The sequence below is a fragment of the Ambystoma mexicanum genome, chromosome 11, assembly GCF_040938575.1.
Source record: "Ambystoma mexicanum isolate Mex_15411 chromosome 11, UKY_AmexF1_1, whole genome shotgun sequence".
NCBI classification, from domain to species: Eukaryota; Metazoa; Chordata; class Amphibia; order Caudata; family Ambystomatidae; genus Ambystoma; species Ambystoma mexicanum.
The window spans coordinates 690,237,319-690,256,487 of record NC_090934.1 but is presented as its reverse complement, the minus strand read 5'-3'; positions in this window follow the sequence as shown (position 1 = coordinate 690,256,487).

The following is a 19,169-nucleotide window of genomic DNA, read 5'->3' as shown; positions in this document are numbered from 1 at the left end:
TCCTTCCGGGACCTTAGTTGCTTGTGCTCCTTCCTGGAATTGAACGCAGACTCCTTCGGTCAGAATAATCAACACGCTGGCGACGGAGGATACATGCTCGTGTCTTTACAAGTCCCGAGCTGTCCGGAAAAAGGAAAAGAACCAGTCCAAGACTTTGAATGACAAACAGGTGAGATTTCAGACAAAGTGTGACAGTTTGAGATACCAAGGATTGAATATTGATTCTACAATGGAATCCACCGTCCAAGACCTCATGAGAGGTATGCAAGAGCTGACAACTGAAGTACAGAACTTAAAGGCGGAAAATGCCGCCTTGAAACAACTTGTTCTCTCCAGGGACTCTGCCTTCCAAGAAAGTGCCATAGTAGGGGGTATTGTGGACAAATACGACGGAACCACCAAAACATTGTGTTCCTTTCTCGACTCGTGTTTGGTTCATTTTACCTTCCAACCCTACTACTTCTCAACACCCAGAGCCAAGGTTGGCTTCATAATTTCCCATCTTTCATGAAACACATTGGCCTGGGCAACACCTCTAGTAAATGCAGGGGACCCACTTCTGGACAACTATGAAGGATTTGTGGATGCCTTTAAAACTATGTTTGATCGACCTGAGCAAGTTTACAGTGCTCAAGAGAGGCTACTGGAGTTTCAACAAGGTTCTCAGGATATGTTGTCATACGTCACCCATTTCAAACAATTGGCCAAGGAGGCTGATTGGGCTCCGGAAGCCTGTTTTACACTGTTTCGCCATGGATTGAACGACAAAATCAAGGATGAACTCGCCCGGGTAGCCCGCCCAAGCTCGTTCCAGGCTTTATTGGAGTTGTCATTGCAAATTGATTTCCGCATCCAGGAAAGAAAATCTGAAAAGAAAAAGACACGTTCCCTGCCAACTAAGGCCCCATTGGAATATCCCAGTCGCAAGGAGACGACTCCCAGTCCTCAGCCAGATCCAGAACCGATGCAACTTGGCTCCTTACCGGGGCCCATTTCTCCACAAGAAAGAACCCGTAGGATTGAGACGGGGCTATGTATGTATTGTGCATCAGACAAACATCTAGTATGAAATTATCCAATAGCTCCTCCCAGGTGTTCGGGAAATGCCAGCTCCCGATCTTGAACGGAGCCCAGCTTTGGGAGAAAGATTTGTGCTCCAAGTCTTCTCCAAGTAAAACCTGTCAAACCACAAACAATCGGGTGATTCTTCAAGTGTTTCTATCAGTTACCAAGGATGAAATATATTCTCTCCTGGCCTTGGTGGACTGCGGAGCAATGGGGATATTCCCCGATCATGATTGGGCCTTGAAACATCACATTCCCCGGGAAACCAAGGACATCATCCAGGCGGTCGAAGGTATCGATGGACGTCCGTTATCTTCAAGAACCATAACCCAACAAACCACCAAACTGTTACTGTCCATAAACAACCACCAAGAGATGCTACACTTCGACCTAATAAAGGCTGCTCACTATCCGAAGGTACTAGGCATGCCCTGGCTTCAAAGACACAATCCGTACATTAAGTGGACCGCGGGATCCTTGTTCCTGGGATCAGAGTATTGTCTCTCACAATGTCTGACTCAAAAGGCTCAACCTTGTGTCCGGGAACCCCAGGAGACTAAGAACCCACCCATTAGTGTGTCTACTGTCACCCAGATACCAGAGTTTTACCAACGATTCTCGGATGTGTTTTCTTCAGAAATTGTGCAAGCGCTACCTCCTCACAGACCCGAAGACTGTGCCATTGAAACAGATGACTCTGCAGTCATACCATTCGGAAGGATGTTTATACTTTCCGAACCTGAAAAGAGAGCCCTACGTGAATAATTGGACACTAATCTATCCAACGGAACCATTCGCCCATCGAAATCCCCAGCAGGAGCATCCTTATTCTTTGTGCCTAAGAAGGATGCTAAGGAACTTCAACCCTGTTTGGACTACAGGGGACTCAACCAATGTACTCGAAAGGACCGTTATCCGCTACCACTCATCTCTGATATGCTAGAAGCGGTCCGAGAAGCTGTGATCTTTACCAAACTTGACCTTCGAGGAGCCTACCATTTGATCCGCATAAGAGAAGGTGATGAATGGAAACCTTCCTTCAGCACACCCTTCCGGCATTTCGAGTACTTGGTAATGCCTTTCGGGTTATCTAATGCACCAGCAGTGTTTCAACGGTTTATGGATAGAGTGTTCGCCGACATGCTGTTCCTCTTTGTCATCATTTATTTGGACGACATCTTAATCTACTCCAAGTACCCAACAATACATCAAGAACACGTTTCTGTGGTCCTACAACGTTTATGAGAGAATAATCTACTCGCTAAACCGGAGAAATGCATCTTCCATGTTCCAACGGTTCGTTACCTGGGGTTCATCCTAGGTCCTTGAGGAATCGAAATGGATCCTGCCAAGGTCGACTCAATCCTATCTTGGCCCAGTCTCACATCTGTAAAACAGATACAGTCCTTCCTGGGTCTTGCCAATTTCTACCGGAAATTCATTCCTACCTTTTCTGCTATTGTACAACCCATAGTCACCTTACTAAAGAAAGACATTCCTTTTAATTGGACTAAAGACCAAGAATCGGCCTTCCATGAGTTAAAACAAAGATTTACTCGAGGTCCCATCCTGGCACAACCTGACATTGACAAACCCTTCCTGGTGGAAACTGATGCCTCGGTTTACGCCATAGGAGCTGTTCTGAAACAAGAATCGGAAGACAAAGAAGAACATCCCATCGCCTATCTATCCCGAACTCTAAATCCCAGTGAAACCCATTATTCTGTTTTGGAGAAGGAGTTACTAGCCATCCGACAGGCCTTTACAGAATGGCGCCATCTGCTCTTGGGGGCCAAATTTCCGATCCAAGTCAGGACTGATCACAGGAATTTACTAATTCTTCAGTCCTTGGAGTGTAGAAACAGTCGTCAGGCTCGCTGGGCCTTTTATTTTGCTCAATATCAGTTCCAGATAAACCACGTTCCTGGAGTGAGCAACATTATCGCAGATGCCTTGTCCAGACGACCGGACTATGAACCAGAGGGAACTTGTGCCCTCCTAAGAAGTTTCCCGATTCCGTCTTTGTTGCCCAGGCAAATTCATTATTGGATAATATTCATTCTGCGACACCTTCATCTGATCTCTGGAAGGAATTTCTTGAGACAAATAGATGGGAACTCTCAGTGAAAGGTGGAAGAAAAGAGTTTAGTGATACCTACACAAGAACTGAGATTAAAGATCATAAAACTCTGCCATGATACCTTCCACTCAGGGCATCGAGGCATATCAGCAACTCTCAGACTCATTCAGAGGAACTTTTGGTGGCCCAGAATGGTCGAAGATGTAAGAAATTACATCCGATCTTGTGCAATCTGCTGCCAGAATAAGCATGACAATAAGAAACCAGCAGGACTCCTATATCAGCCTGCATTACCTGACCGTCCCTGGGCGACTATTGCTACTGATTGTATCGTGGAACTGCCTCCTTCCAAAGGCTTTACTACCATAATGGTGACCATATACCTGTTTTCCCATATGGCCCATTTTACTCCCTTGGAAAAGCTACCTTCAGCACAAGAAATGGCAGGAATTTTCATAAACCACATCTTTAGACTTCATGGCCTTCCTTCCAAAATCATTTTGGATCGGGGCCCCCAGTACATCTCCCAGTTCTGGAAATATCTGTGCAAAGTGTTAGGCATCCAATGAGCCTTGTCCTCTGGATATCCTCCCCAGACCAATGGAATTACAGAATGAGTCAACCAAACACTCGAACAATATCTACCATGTTTTGCCTCCCAGGTCCAGGATGATTGGTCCGTCTTGATTTCCGTGGCTGACCAGTCCGTTCTTCTGCTCCCAGGGATTTAACCATTGAGTTCTACCTACTGTGCTACCTCAATCCACCCCAGTTCCATCGGTTGATTCCTGGATAGACCATTTGGTTACAGTACACAAGGATGTGAAAAGTCATTTGGAAAAGGCATGTAAAATGTAAAACGATATGCTGACTCCAGGAGAAGACCAGGGCCTAAGTATGCTATCGGAGATAAGGTCTGGTTTCCTCCAGGCTCTTACCTAGATATCTGAGACCCAACAAGTTAGCTCCACGTTTCTATGGACCCTTTACCATAAGAGAAATAATCAATCCCATGGCCTTCAGGCTTCAATTGCCCCAATCCTGGAAAAGGATTCACCCAGTTTTTCATACGTCCCTGCTGAAACCTTATTTGCATGACACCAGGACCTCTCCTCGACCTACCCCCGTGATCAACAATGACCAGGTCGAATTTGAAGTTGCCAGGATTTGTGACTCCACATACAGAAGAGGTTGCGTCCAATATTTGGTGGAATGGAAAGGATATCCACCTAGTGAGCGAACATGGGAACCAGTGTCCAACATGAATGCCCCTCGTTTGCTACGATGGTTTCATTTAACCCATCCGGGCAAACCAGGAGGATCGCACTTTAAGAGGGGGCATGCGTCATGATTTGCCGTTTCAGCCCCTTCTTGACTACGTGGTCCATAATGCATTGCTACATTCCATCTAAGGCACACTCAACATGGCCGACGTCAGTGCGCGAGTACCGCACTAGCGTTTCCAGGAGCTCGTCAGTCCCTTGAAAAAGGACACACCCCCGCGGTGCTTCGCGTCTCAATGCTAGACTTCCGAACTTCGGCAATAGTGCTCGTACTTTCCTGTGCTCTTACCCTCTGTCCAGGATCCTAGAGCTTCTCTTTCCTAGTCTCCTTCAGTACTCCCCTTTATTAAGGGCCTTCGCCCGTAGCACTCGCTCCTTCCCTTGATTCTCCTGGTTCCTTCCTGGTCTCCTTCCTACCAGGACCTTAGTTGCTTGTGCTCCTTCCTGGAATTGAACGCAGACTCCTTCGGTCAGAATAATCAACACGCTGGCGACGGAGGATACACGCCCGTGTCTTTACAAGTCCCGAGCTGTCCGGAAAAAGGAAAAGAACCAGTCCAAGACTTTGAAAGACAAACAGGTGAGATTTCAGGCAAAGTGTGACAGTATTGGTGGTCGAGCCTTTTCAGTGGCTGCCAGCAATCTATGGAATTGTCTCCCTCTAACTCTGAGACAGACTATGAACCATCTGCACTTTCACCATTTACTTGAAACCCTTCTCTTTTGCTAGTCCCTGGTGTGCTGTTGTGTTACTGTGAATTTCTTTGCACCTAGATGCCTTCAGGTGAAGGTGACATTATAAATATGAATAACATAACATAATAATGTGCTCATTACCTCATTTGTCTTGCTCAAATGGTCCTACATACTCTCACAAGCAATACATCTGTTGTCCATGTCATGGGCAAATTCAGTTTAGCATTTTATGTAATTTAAAAAGTCCCTCATCATACTGACAAAGATTATTGGGGAGCCCCTTAACCTTTGACCCAGAACAGTCCACCTGCAGATCTGATTTTGCCACACAAAAGACGTTTTCGTTTGACTCTCCATTTTTCAGGTCAGGCTCGAAAAGCATTTGACAGATTTATCACCATGAACACCCTGATCTTTCAGCTGACCTTCCCAATCAATTTAGGGAAAACTTACCCGACCTGGGATGGTGGCATTAGACTTCTCTTCAAATCATTGTTTTCCATAATCAAACAGTGACCTGGCCATCCGTCAGTCTGTGTCCATAAACAAACAGTGGCCTGGCCATCCGTCAGTCTGTGTCCATAATCAAACAGTGGCCTGGCCATCCGTCAGTCTGTGTCCATAATCAAACAGTGGCCTGGCCATCCGTCAGTCTGTGTCCATAATCAAACAGTGGCCTGGCCATCCGTCAGTCTGTCTCTCCTGGCAGACAAGCCTGCAAGAAGCGAAGTAATGGGGTCTTTGGGGTCCACTTCCAAAACCATCTGCGTGAGCAGTCTCGTAATGGGGTCATTTATGCTGGTTATGCTTTCCTGTGGGACTGCATATAGCTTCACATACTTGGGATCAAACTTCACTTGTATCGCAACCTTTATTTTCACTCAGCCCACATCTAATCTGTCTGTTTTAAAAATATCACAATATGTATCCAATAATTCAACAGAAACACTGTTTCTGTGTTGACCTGGTTGACCTCCTCTGACTTATGTGCCCATGTCCCTAATATATGCAATGGTAATACAAGCTGTGTGTGTTCCCACCTATTCTTCCTAATATGCCCTTTCAAATGCCACAACACATTATTCACTGTATCTACCATCAATTGAAATTGATGCATAACATTGACCCTGAAATATCCTCTTTTCCTCGAGTAGCAACTTAACCTGCACTATTCTATCCTTCCCTAAGCTGATTTACAACCCCTTCTCTGCCAATTGAAACTTTGACCCCTTTCTTTATTTCTTTCTTGTACGCTGACCAGTCTGAGTGTCGACTGCTGAGGGTGTGTGTTTGTCACCATCGACGCAGCAGTCCATTTGTCCCATCAAAGATTAACTGCACCTCACACAACCTTTACTTTTATGACTGCTCTGTTCCAAGCATCATATAAAATATCATTTACATGTTGTAATGCCTGAGCCTCTTAACACTCTTGTGGTGCACCTTACTTCCTTCTCAGTGGAGAGGGCTTGTCCCTCACTTAGTATGCTTCTGTTGTATGTGTTGTTGCTCTCATCATCATGTTCTGTCTCTACCCAGGCCACTCTTACTGGGCCCACTGGCTTGATCCTTGTTTGCTCAAGTGTTCCCTCACACTTTCTACCACTACCTTCTTTACTTCCTCGAACACTTGCTATATTCCATTGACTAATTGGTGTACTATGGGCATCCCATGTCCCGAACATAATATGTTGTTTTGTTTGGTCCCAAAACCTACCTGGCATTTCTTCATCTACTCGCTTAATATTCTCCCTGGTCACATATCTTTGCCCTAACATTCCTTCTGCCATTATTCTGCCAATACTCTTGATTATCTAATTAATTAGCTAATTAACCTAATTAGCTTTCATACTCCCCACCTTGTGCCCTGCAACTTCCTTTAACTAACTCACTGGGCCACTATCCCTTTTCTGCATCCAACAATCGTCCACCCTCCTTAAACACATACCCCACCCATCTTCACCTGGCCAGCCGTGCTCTTCAGGTATTTGGTAGTTATTATGTGCTCCCTCACATCCTGTTGTTTCATCTTGCTAAATGTAAGCAGTATGTCATGTTTTTGTTTTGCGCTGCTTCTCCCAAATTCTAACCATTAACCTATCATTATCTGATTGAATTCACTCAGCATCTCGCAACTCTCCTCAAAACACTTCTGTGCCCCTTCCTGCTTTGACACAATTGTATCCTTCTTTTTACAAAATGGTCTCAGTTCTTACAACATTTGTCTCCATGTTATACTCCTCCCATTACTCCATTCTTCATTTTGTAATACAGATAACTTCTCTTGATACCTTTTATCTTTGTGCTTCAACGCTAGCGACAACACCATCTGAGATTTGTCATCCCCTAAATTCTATTCCATCTATTTAGTCAACATACACCTTAGAGGGTGACATTATTTGCTGGTTAAAGGGTCCTTACCAGTCGGTAATGCCACTCTCTGATGTGAATATTGCTATTAGCACCCAGGGAAAGAAAAATATTGTGTTATTGTGTTAATAGATTTGTTTTAAGGGAATTAGGATTTGCACTGTGTATGTGCTCTGAATTCCTTTAACTACAAAAATGGCCATCATTGATTTTGAAATTGAGCAACTTGTCTATGCCCATGGCTGTTTCGTAGATCGATGGGTGACAATGGAACAAATTCCAAGGTAAATTGAGGCTGGTTGGAAGGAGAAGGCTTCTGGGGTGTGAGGTGAGGGGGTAGTGTGAGGGCAGCAGGGGCAAGTGGCGTTTGGGATTATTTCAAAAGGAAAATGGTTCCCCAAGGGAGAGGAGCCAGTGCCCTGCATTGAACGCAGGCCTTACCAAGTCTGTGTACCAATCTACCTGATTAGCTTCCCCCTGTTCCATGGTTGCCAATATTCTGTATACATCATGCAAATGTCTCATCAGCTTCTTAAAAGAACAGAATCTCTGTTCAGTTAAATATTGATTACATTATGCTTTTCTAAGAAATCGCATGCCAATCTACTTTGAATGGGCTTGACTGAGAGATTTGGGTATATGTTATCCAAAGGGAAAGACCCAAGATCTGATAGACTACAGCACTTTGGGTCTAGTTAGCTACTGATGTGGGGGTGTGTGAAAGGGCTAAAGAGGAGAGCTTAATTGTGGTGCCAACGGTTCAGCTAAACATGAGGTTCTCTACACACCACCTTATCCCCCAAAAGGCCATGTGTGCCAGCACTAGCACACTTACAAGAAGCGTCATCACACACTGAGTCAGGCCAGACTCAACACGATGCCAGAACCAAGGGACTGACACAAACAAAAGGGATTTGTTACATTATAGATATCAGAACCCAAAGTGATGGCTTGTGGAAAATCACTAACCAGTGCTTTAATTCAAAGTTTATATTTTTTTCAAGGCTGCAGGACAGTTATAAATGACACTCTCTGATGTGGCTTCCCCCGAACCGAATTTGTAGACGTCCCTCTTGCAACCAGTGCCTACAAAGGCCATGTCGTTGTCATCAACCTTTGGGTTTAGGAGAGTTGATTTAGGCCCAGTTTCTGTAAGGCTGGTAAAGGAAACGCACTGTAATAATTATATAAGCTTCACAAAATCATAAATTTGTCATTTGCAAAAGTCATGGTCTGCTGTCTTCTCTGAAAATACGGCACTATTGTTCCCTGTTCTGGGCTCTTTGACAGTGAGCTTGATTGTTATATCGGATCAACAATTCGCCAATAAATCTTGCAGACCCTACCTAGGAATTCATCAAGCCTGCACTTGCAGCATGTTTACCAAAAACTCTTGCTACATGTTGTACAGTGTGCCTGTTGCTCTCATCATGTGACCTGGCCGTCATGAGACGTGAGCTTTTTCTGTCATATCTCGAGTTCTACATAGGCAACCAATGTGGGGTGAAATGTATGCCCTCCTTGGTTTCACTTTATAGCTTCCGGTGCATTTCCCACCACTAGAGAGCACTCCTAACAGAGTCAAGCAATAACTAAGTATACATTAGGCACACCACTTGATGCACACTAGGATCACGTCATGGAACGGCACTCGAGGCATTGGATGGCATGGTACTTCATGGCATGACACTTGTTATGTACCGTTCTTCTCAGGTCAGCTATACATTTACATCACTTCCTTAGTACTAACTCTCTGCTACAACGTGGGTCTATAGTCCAGGTGAGAAGAGCACCCACTATCATTAGAAGGCACATACCATGGAACAGTAGACACAAGGGTACCTCAGACACTCTGATCAGTGTATGGCTGACATGTATGCATAGTACCATAATAGCGGTCTGTCAATAGGAAATGTATGGGAGATGAATGAGGGAACCTTGGACAAGGATGAAGAGGACAGCTGCTCGCTCTCTAGGAATGCATCTTCATTCACAGAATAGCAGCACAGCCTAGCACGTAACCTAATGCCCTTCAGTGTTCTTGTGAGTATTTTGTGAACATACAGAAGTTAAGGAACCTTTTCGTCACCTCACAATGAACTGGGACTTAGGTATTGTGTCCACCAACTTTAATGCATATACGTTTCTTAAATCACAAATTCTTCATTTAAACGTATTCACCAGTGCTTTCACCTACACTCTCTGCTACCACCCTTTTTGCGTGTTCCTGAAAATTTGCTCTAAGAGTCAAACATAATTACCCCTTTCTGACAGCATCAAATCCCCATAATATTGCAGTGCCCTAATACCCAGGCTAAGGTTTATGATCAAACATGATACGTACACTTAAGGAAAAACATAATAAAATACAGAGGAGAACCATCCAGGCAATACAATTCTGTGCTCTTATCAATAGCAATCTGAAACATGTCATTATTACCACGTTCTTAGACGACTACTTTCTAAACAGATTAAACTAGATTTCGAAGACAAGGAAACAAACTGTTTCCAAAGGCAACATAAATATTAATTCATGGCAACTTTCAAATGACAAAATAACTACCATACAATTGAATGGCATTTAAAATGCTCTAGATATATATAGATAGCTTCATATATTTATAATACACATAAACATTCTATCAAAAGCCTATTACCATTCTCCTGTGTCTATGTGCCGTGGGGGTGTACCTTGGTTGCCAAGTCTGACATTCTCTTTGTCACAGATATGACACGTATATTAGTTTGAAAGAAGAGCAATAACATGATTGCAATTACACTGCATGCTCATGTGAAAAGGCACATGGCAGGGTAATAACATAATTCCAATAACATGTCATGATAATGTATTACACATATAGCAAGAGCACAAGTATGGGCACCCTGAAGTAGCATGTTTCTCCTTTGATACACATGGCAGTTTAAACAAAACATACAATAAAATGACATTGTGATATGAAAAAGAACATTACACTCTAGTTGTTTGATAAAATATAGCACGCGGAGCAATCATATATACTTGTAACAATTTAATAATATATCATGTGCATCTGCAAACATGCAGTGCAATGGTACAATGCAATGCCATGCTTCTGCACGAGCACAATCCAGTAAAATAGTGCAATATAATATGATGCTTATATGCAAGCCCAGATGGCATTGCAGTAATGCAATACAATGTCGTGTTATGTGCAAGTACACACGACAGAGTCATAGTGCAAGGCAATGTAATTGTGAAATCAATATTGCTCTGCAGGCGCAGATATATGCGTAGTGGCTAAAGTGCTACTCAGTCCCACTCTACTACTACACCAGCAATACAGGCATGGCCCAACAGGTACAACACCTTCCCCTCTTTTGGTAATGTGTGCTGAGGACAGGCTATACTTTCGGGAGAGGTGTGATCTGGTACAGAAGCAATCCAAACAACAATAGTACGATGGTACCAAAATAAAAGAATATCCAATCAAGGTCTATCAAAATTGACTCTTCAATTAAAACTAACAAAAATATACCAAACTGACACATGACACAACATGCAGAAAATAGCACTGACTTTGCTTCTTTGCCCATGCATTTCAGTATTACCTTCAGACAAGTATTAAGTATTGCTCCACCTAACACCAGGTGTGGTTGCATATTTAGCAGCTGAAAGCTGAAAGATGGAGTGTAATGATACATTTGAATGTGTGTTTTATTTATATCTTCTGTTCAAATTTGTATCTACAATTAGGGTATGGTCCAATGATGCAAGAAAACAATACAAAGAGAAACTATTTCCTGGGATATGACATGAGATGATGTTTGAGTGACTGATTATCACTGGATAGGAAGGTGTAGGGAGTGTGTACGGCTGTTCAACAGTGGATGCTCTCTACTGGAGCTTGGACAGCCCTGCTAAGCCTTATTTGGCCAAATGCACACACATTCTAATCTTACTCTGTGACTCCAGCAATCTGGACTTCAGTCTCTGAGGGCATTCCCACCACCAGCGCACTGAGACTATAATAATGGTAAAAGGTGCTATATAAATATATAAATGACAAGTAGAACACAATACATTATTTGTTGTGAACAGGTTTCTTCACTGTGTCTTACTGGCATTTCTATTTGACTACCACTATGAATAATAATGCAGATTTCCAAACCATGACTCAAATTACATAAATTGCACTTTTGGCACACATGGTGGAATGTCACTGACTTGGTCAAATTCCACCACATGTTATTTCACAAGCCTAAATTGGAAATGGCGCAGCGCCTATGTGGCATCCCCATGTGTAGCACCATTGTGCAGGTGGAGAATTTCCTGATGCTTTGTTTGCATCGAGACCTTTCTTTGTGATAGCCAACTGCTCAGTCAAGGTGCAGGTGCCACTCTGCAGTGGAGTGCAGCAATGCCTCTGTAGTACAACATCATACATTGAAGTCTGATGGACGCATGGGCATTCCCCTGCGCCTACCTTAACTAGTGGATCACATCTTGAGGATGTGATCTGCCATTGTCTTCAAATTCTTATAGCTGCCACATGCGGTTCTGGTAAAAACATAATATTCTATTGCTGTTTTAAGCAAATCCACTAAACAGGCTAGTTTGGGCCATGTTTGGAATCTTTAAAGTATGACCCAGCTGTTGAGTCTACTCCAGCTGCAAAACCTACTCCAGCTGTGGAGCCTAGCTCAGCTGCCGTATGACATTTTCGTGTAGGCTGACCCAGCTGTGCCATAATGTTCCAGAGGGACAGCTTTGCAATGCTCAGTTTAGGTCATGTGTTAAAGGTATTTTGAATGAGTTTACATTATTGATTTAATTGTGTCAACACATTCCTAAAATAAACTGCTAGAAATCCTTATCTCTAATGCTCAGAGATTTACTTTTATGTACAAACTAGCAAAAGCCAGGGAATGCGTTGTGTAAAGAAGAGCGGATATGGAATGTAAGAGGAGAATGCACTGCATCCTTATACAATGATTCCTTAAATATTCTCATAGTCACAATAGCGAGATGCAGTAAAACACACATTAAACAGTGTCCTTGCAATATAACGACCGCATTGATCCCTGGGATTATAATGAAGCATTTATCATGTGGAGTACCACCCAAAGGCAGTGTTATCAGATTAACAGTTATTCAATTAATCTAGGTGTCAATTTGTAAATGTAATAACTACTAACCATGGATCTTCCATGCAACATTAGCATTGCAAATGATTATAATCAGTGCTATTTTTTCTTTCATTTTATTAGCCAACCTTGAAGTATACCATAAAGCTCTCCAAGAGCTGACTGAATGAGTAATCATTTGTGCAGGACAACGATGTGAAATCTTAATACAGATCGTGTTAGAGAACTCTTTTTTTATGCGGATGAGTTCTGAAATCTATGTTCGGAGCCTGCTGTTCAGAAGTTGTTTCAATCCTGAGCATAGAGTCTCTAAAGGTATTGGACATTGCTCACTAAGCCTGGGCCGAATGTCTCCTCCAGTTCTGACATTGGGAGTCTTACTGTTTCTCACACGGACATCGGCTCGGCGTAGGCTCTGCTGCAGTGTCTAAGGCGGACGAGCTTCGTATTCCACCAAAGCACGGAAACACGAAAAAAGCAGAGCCTATGCCAAGCCGATGCCCGTGTGCGAAACAGTAAGACTCCCAATGTCAGAACTGTAGAACTCACACAGTACGTCCTCCACATCTGACCCTGCCCTCGATCATCTGTATATAAGAGAAGAAGAAGGTTCTACAACTAGTACCGGGCAAACTAGTCCTGTGTTTCTGAAAAAATTATTTTGAATAGCTAAAGAACGACTATCGGTTGGACCAATCTTTCTTTTAAGAACACTAGGACATCTATAAGTGTGATCATTATCATACCATGGGGGTATAGAAGATCTATGCAATACAACATAAAAAACACCTGTGTGTCCTGAAGAAGACCAGTATAACAACTTGAAAATTACATCAGGGATGATGTCTCATTAAAAAATGGGGCCGAAACATATCGACAATCTTGTAAGACTGGAATAATAACAAACATTGTTGTTTTTTGTATTTTTTATGGAACAGTGTTCTCTTTAGCGGTGCGAGACTAACATAACAGATATTGATGACCGCCTTAGAACTGAACCAGCAGAGATCATTTATTTTTCCTCATTGACCCTAAAATCACTTTGCACTGTACCTTTCACCCCATCAAATGGTTTGTTTGTGTTTTACCATTATGATTGCTTGTCTTAATTTGTAAATTGTGAATTTTGTGCATATTCGTGTTTTAATCATTGGTATCGTATAAACCACATTGTGTATGATGGTGAAAATGTATTTAGAAAATTGCTTTTTATGTGAAAAATAAATTGTAAATGTTTTGAAAAATTGTATATTGTCTCAGTTATTCTTCATGGCGGAGAAATGTAGAAGTATTGCATTTGGCTCATCAGTTAACATAACATGCACAGAGAGAGGGGTAACCGTTTTTTTCTTTTGAGTGCCTAATTTGTAATTTTCCCGTTCTAAAACTGGTCCCACGATAACAAAAAAAGAGGGAGGATACCCAATTCTCAATTTCACTCTAAGGGGGTAATTCATAGAATTCGGCGCAGAGGCAGCGCACGCGAGCAGCACAGAGAGAAAGCGTGCACCAGCGGGCGGAAGCCCCGTGCACTAAACAGCATTCTGGTGCACCGCATATTCTCGGAATTTCCAAGCCATTTTCAGTGCTGGCGCATAGAACATCCTGCCGCGCCAGTTACGCCTCCAAGAACGCCCCTTCCACAAGGAAAAGCCATTGAAATGCCCAATGCAGCGCAAAGGGCCGTGCTAACCCTGGACCAGTTTACAGGGCTGCTACATTGTAATTGCGTGAAAATACTACACGTACCCCGCTCACGGCAGACGAAACCTGTGAAAATGTACCTGCGCACCCCTCGGAATACGTGCACCCCGCTCGCACCAGGTAAATTGCGTATAAAAAGCACCCCCTGTGGTGTGGGCTGGCTGTGGGGTGCCTATGTGTATTTCGGGGTTGTGCAGGAAGTTTCACACGCGATAGGCCTTGGGCGAGCGGGGTACGTGTATTTCAGAGTTGCGCGGGAAGTTTCATACGCAATAGGCCTTGGGTGCGCGGGGTACATGTTTTTCGAGGGTAGGCGGGGAGTTTCACACGCGATAGGCATGTGCGAGCGGGGTACGTGTTTTTGGGGGTACACAGGGAGTTTCACACACGATAGGCCTTGTGCGAGTGGGGCACGTGTATTTCGGGGGTGCGTGGGAAGTTTCACATGCAATAGGCCTTGGGCGAGCGGAGCACGTGTGTTTTGGAGGTACCCTGGGAGTTTCACACGTGATAGGCCTTGTGAGAGTGGGGCATGTGTATTTCGGGGGTGCGCAGGAAGTTTCACATGCCATAGGCCTTGGGCGAGCGGGGTATGTGTTTTTCGGGAGTATGCAGGGAGTTTCACACGCGATAGGCCTTGTGCGAGCGGGGCATGTGTATTTCGGGGGTGCGTGGGGAGTTTCACATGCAATAGGCCTTGGGAGAGCGGGGTACGTGTATTTCGGGGGTACACCAGGAGTTTCACACGCGACAGGCCTTGTGCGAGCGGGGTACGTGTATTTCGGGGGTGCGCAGGAAGTTTTACACATGATTTTGCATTGTGGCCCCTCCCGGGTGTGGCCTTTCCCCCCTCCCCATGCCCTGCAGGCAGCCCACACCACAGGGGAGTACCCTACAACCCTCACCATGCCCTGCAGGAAACCCTCATGGCACCATGCCCTTGTGAGCACACTTGTGAGCCCCGACTCATGTCCAACACTCACCCACCCATGATTGACAGGCACCTGCCAGCAGGCCCCAACCCATGTCCCCCACCCACCCACCATTGACGGGCACCTGCCAGCAGGCCCCGACTCATGTCACCCCACCCACCCACCATTGACGGGCACCTGCCAGCAGACCCCGACTCATGTCCCGCCACCCGACATGGGATAACACTCCAGACCCATGGCCCGTATGGCCACCCAAATCCCACCCCACGCCCCCCAATCCAAACACCCAACCAAGCATTCCATCCACTCCACATTGAATTACCAATGTCATGATAGAAAAAAAAACTGTATGGCAATAAATACATGTCCCACAAACCAACAAAATGGCAACACATGACTGTGAAAAACAAATTGTGACATGCACAAAACAAATGAGAGAAGACCACACAAGTAAAGTATAGAAAAAAAGTGTATTGAAGAGCAAACCAAATGAATAAAACAAAAGCACACAACAACTAAAAAAATATTCCAAGCCTGGAAGTCCAAAAATGAAAAAAAGAATGAATGATGTAACCAATAAAATCCAAAGTAAAATTTCTCCAATGGGTCCGTCCTTCAAACAAAAATCAGAGTTTAAAAAAAGTAAAGTGTTCCACCATGGGTCCAAGAAAATGAAATCCGGGTCCAAAACTATTTACAAATGAACATCCAAGTGTCCATGAGCCCAACAATCCAAAGGAAACCTAACCTGAAGCCTACCTAATTAATAACTATATGCAAAAAGGCAGAGCATAGTGCATGCGCCCCAAAGGAAAAAAAATAGAAAGGAAACTTACACCTACAGAACTATTTACAAAGGCGGCGGGCAAGTCCAACGACTCACTTGTTGATGTCCTTGGCCAGGGCATCATCGAACTCCTCTTCAACATCCTGGAGGCGGGCCTCTTCCCTGGCCCAGAGGTCTCGCAGGGATGCAACCATGTCCTCCTCCAACTCCCTGCGAGTTGCCTCGAGGCATTCAGCCCACCTCAATGCCCTGCGCATGGAGTTCTCAGCCTTGACCATAGTGAGCCGTGTCTCTTCTGCCCGCCGCCGCTCCCCATCTATTTGCCGGCCCAACCGCTGCCACACTGAAGACACTTCCAATCCAGGGTCCTACTGCCCTCTGGCCGATGTCTGCCCCTGTGATGTTGATGGCCCCAAGCCATCATCGCTCCCACCTTGAGCCTGCTGCTGCCGTGCATGTGCCCTGCCTGTCGATGCCTGCACGTTCTCCTCCTGCTGGAGTCCAGTTGTCGGGGTGGCCACCCCTGCTGGACCTCCGACTCCCAACTGTGGCAGGGATGTGTCCTCCAATAGCCTGGCCCCTGGGTCAGGGCCAGCTCCACAGGGTGCCCAGGTGATACATGGGCAGGAAGATGGCACAGAGGACGACTGGCGCATAGGGGGTTCAGTGAGGAGGGGGTCGGTAGAAGGTCCAGCACACTGAGGAACCCAGCACTAGTGACCTGTCCAAGTAGGTCGACGCGGTCAACAGGGCATCCTAAAAAACATGCATTGTCCACATGGGAACCCTGCACGTCTTCCCGAATGCCACGTGGATGCAACGCCACCCCAGCCAGGACAGGCTCAACACGGTCCCGGATTGCCACGTCCACATGGAGAGGAAGGCCAGTTGTTGTTCGCGCATCCCCTCCCTGAAAACGTGTCTGGACTAGGGCATCCCTGATGGTGTTGGATGATGCAGTCACAGGATCGGGGACAGGATTACACATAGGCACCTCTGCGGCCGCCTATCCTGCCCCCTGTCCTTGTCCCTGGACTGCACCACTAGCACCAGTGGAATCCCCCCTCCAGGCCCCGTGCGTGGGCCTTCCACTGCCTCCTCCTCAACCAAACCCCCCAACAACCTGGATGACTCTGTGCCATCTTCCTCCATAGGCCCCTGTGGGGTCTCAGCTGCCCCGTCTGCTGCCGAGGAGTCCACCTCCGACCTTTGCCTCCTGGACTTGCACATGAGTGGCAGTCTCAAACTTCACAGATGGCATCACACTCCGCAGCACACATATCATTTGAACCCACGCACATGCGCAAATTAACAGGAACGATGCAGCAGGCAGCACCATCCATACACATACAACAGCATGAGCATCCAAAGGTCAGCCTGATGTCACATGCAACACGGGGAGTGCCGAACACATGCACACACGGCACCAGACATACATACATATGCACATCTCCACCACCTGTCACAGTGAAATCATCTGACAATCACATCTGACAATCAGCCTCCTACATGTTGGTGTCACATGCATCCATGGTGTATCACAGTGGCACACATGTCAAGTACACACACACGCACATGTACACCATGCACATACATGAAGGTGGAACCAGCATCCATGTGTCACACCCCAACCGTGCCATCGTACATACACAGAAATGTAAACATGTGTGCACCCACACATGCATTTGGCCATCATGCATTTGAACACATACACCATTGATGTGACTCAGACATGACTGGGCTCACATGTGGCAGGCTCATGTCCCTGTACATACACATCCATACATGACCCTTTCAAGACATATGTCCAACCTGCACACTCCTGGCACACCTCAACATGCACCAATCAGTGTGCATGTACACGTACCGGTCGACTCTGGACGGGTCGGCATCCGAAGGACCTGGAGGTGGAGTGCTGGGTGTATGCATTCCAGGACCCTCATCTGGATGTTGGTAAGGCGGACCCGGCACCCCTCTGCATGCTTTGCCTTCAAGAGACACCAGGCCTTGCTGAGGGTCCTGGACCTGAAGTCCTCCCAGCACTTCCGGACATGTACCATGTCATGGGCTGCCACCCCCTCCACGTTGATGGCAGCCACGATGTCCTTCCAGATCCTCTTCCGTCCTTCATTTTCGGCGCGTGAACTTCCAAAGAGGGCATCATACTGCACCAGGATTTTCTCCACCAGGATACCAACTTCTGCGGCACTGAAGCTGGTAGCCCTCTGCCTCTCTGGCTGGGGGTTGCCAGTGGTCTCCGATGGTGTTTCCCCCGACATGGCAACCCCTGAGGCAGGTGTGGGTGGGCAACTGGGTCCTGGTGCTGGGCTGTGGAGCGATGGAACCTCAGTCGGGAGTCTTCTGTTCCAGCAGCGGTGGTCACAGCAACAGGACCCCTGCAGATGGCTGATGTGCAGGCACCAAATAGCAGGTCACGTGGCCACCAGGCAGGCAGGCAGCAGCAGATGGCAGGTCAGAGCGGGCTCGGGGCTCTTGGGGGCAGGAAAATGGCCTCCTGGGCAGGAGCGTGGTCTTCCGTGTGTTGTCACGTGGCCAGCTTGTTACGGAGTGAATTGGCACATGAAAAAATTGCACATCAGCGTGTAATTCGAGGAAAGGCCCTTAGCGCATAAGCGCGTCTATGACATTATACGCGCAGGCGTTTCCCTCGTGATGGGTGCATAGTGAATCAGCACGTCCACGTGTTAATGCATGTAATTCAAGGAAAGGCCCTTAGTGCGTATGGCGTAAGTGATGTCGCCCGTGTGGGCTGGGTTAAAAGGTACGCATAGGATACCATTTTCTTGTATGTGCTTTTTGTGGAGAGCGAGCGGTTGAATCTTGTACTTCTTGTCGGTTCACATGCGATAACTTCACAACGGTTCCAGTTCGTACTCCTTGTATATTCAGACAGCTTTCAATTCTTCTTTTGGTGGGGGTGTTGCCAACGATCACATCGTGTCTTTTTCACGTTCTTTTACCAGGCAGACGGTGAGTTGCGCACATATTTTTCAACTGTGGTTGCCCCTGTGTGTCTCGTACCAATTCAGAGGTCATTGTAGCCTGCGTGTACCACACGTACGCTTATTTTTGTGTTTCTGGGTGCCACAGCATAGTGCAGGTTCTTT